The following is a 1,973-nucleotide window of genomic DNA, read 5'->3' as shown; positions in this document are numbered from 1 at the left end:
GCTTCAGGCTCTGGGGGACTGGGCCAGTTATTTCATCTTTCTGGGTTGCAGCTAACTCATCTGAAAAAATAACGACACCTACCTCACAGGGTTGTAATGAGGATGAAATGGCATCTTAGAACAGCACCTGGCACATGATAAAAGCTAAAAGAAAAAAATTGTAGTGATTTTGATATACTTTATAGTTACATGTCATGAAGTATAAAAAATATAAACCAGGGGATATGGCATCAGTCTTGATTTCTTCTCCTTGAAAAGGAACAGTAATAATTCTCAATCTCATATAGTTGAGGGACAAGGTCTCCTCTGGTTCTGAATTCTCTATATGTCCACAGACGTGAAAGATGCTCCACACTGTTGGTGGGAGTGTAAATTAGTACAGCTTCAGAAAATTTTTTGACAATGTCTGCTAAAACTGAGCATATGTATGACCTAGCAATTCCACCCCTAGGTATATTCCTCAAAAGAAATGCTTACATATCTTAACCAATATAAATAATGGTGATATAATAATATCATGGTGATATTATTTATAATAACCCCAAAGTGAAAACTACTCAAGTGTCTACCAACACTAAAATAAACTAAGAAACGATGATATTTTCATAGACCAGAATATCACACAGCACTGAGAATGAACACACTACAAATATACACAGTGATATGGGAGAATCTCACAAACATAAAGATGAGAGAAAGAAGCCAGACACTGAAGAATACAGACCATATGATTCCATGTGTAAAAGGTACAAAATGGTCAAAATGAATCTAATGCTTTTAGCAATTGGAATAGTAGTTACCTTTTGGAGGGGTTGTGCCTGGAGGAGGCATGAGAAGCCTTATGCAGGGGTAGCCAGTTCTTTATCTTGATCTGTGTAGCAGTATACAAGTATGTGCCCTTTATAAAAACTCATAAGACTGTTCACTCATGATTTGTGCACTTTTTTATACGTATGTTAATTTCAACAACAACAACAACAACAACAACAACAAAATGTATCTAAAAAACTCTTGATAGGTCCCTCATGACCAGGTATAGACTATACTCAGAACTCACTTATCACAAGCTGAAGCCCAGAGTCCTTTAAGGTATCAGAATCAGGAATTTAATGCCTTTCTAGGGATTGGAGATGTGACCTCAGGTCCGTGAGGTGAAGCCAGGTTTCCTGCTTAAAGAAGAGAACAAAAGGGCTGTCCTGTAGATAAAACAGGTTCTAGAAAAACTGCACCATTGGCCAATGGAGCACAGCAAGAGAGCTTGGTATCTACCTGGAATCTATGAGTGGAATAATCAGAACTCTAACTATGTGCCAATCACAGGGTTAGACTTGTTATTTAAGAATCCAGTCTAAGCAATTAGCAAAAATTTGTCCAAAAGCAATAAAACTCATAGAGTACTAGCATAGAAGAACACAAAATAACCCCTATAGGAATTCCTCCAAAGCCTAGAGAATGAGCAAGAGCCTGCCCCCTAAAGAAACAAATAAAGAAGCAAATGTTATGACAGAGAAATGGCAGATACAATGAATGAGAAAAACTTTCCTCCTGGATTTACAGACAAAAGGACAATCTGAAAAAAATGCTTCAATTTATGAAACATGAAAGCTAATTTAAAATAAATATGGTTAAAGTGTTCAAATATGTAAAGGAAGAAATAGAATCCATATGATAAATGAGATATGGGAGGAAAAATAGGTTTGTAAAAGAATCAAATAGAAATTCTGGAAAATAGAAACTTGTAGAGATTTAGGTTTTTTTAACAAAATTTAATAAAGTTATTAAACAGTTAACTAGATTCTGCTATAAATTAATAAAGTGGAAGACAAATAAGGAAATCATTTGAAATGTGGTACAAAAGGGTAAGGAAATAGAAAATAAGAAAGAGAATAAAAGACATGGTGTATAGAAGTTTCAAGGAGAAAAAGATAATAATAATGGAAGAGAGGCAGTATACAAACAGGTTATCATGGAGA

This window comes from Pteropus vampyrus, unplaced genomic scaffold (genome assembly GCF_000151845.1).
Source record: "Pteropus vampyrus isolate Shadow unplaced genomic scaffold, Pvam_2.0 Scaffold50, whole genome shotgun sequence".
Taxonomy (NCBI): domain Eukaryota; kingdom Metazoa; phylum Chordata; class Mammalia; order Chiroptera; family Pteropodidae; genus Pteropus; species Pteropus vampyrus.
This window is presented reverse-complemented; position numbering follows the sequence as displayed.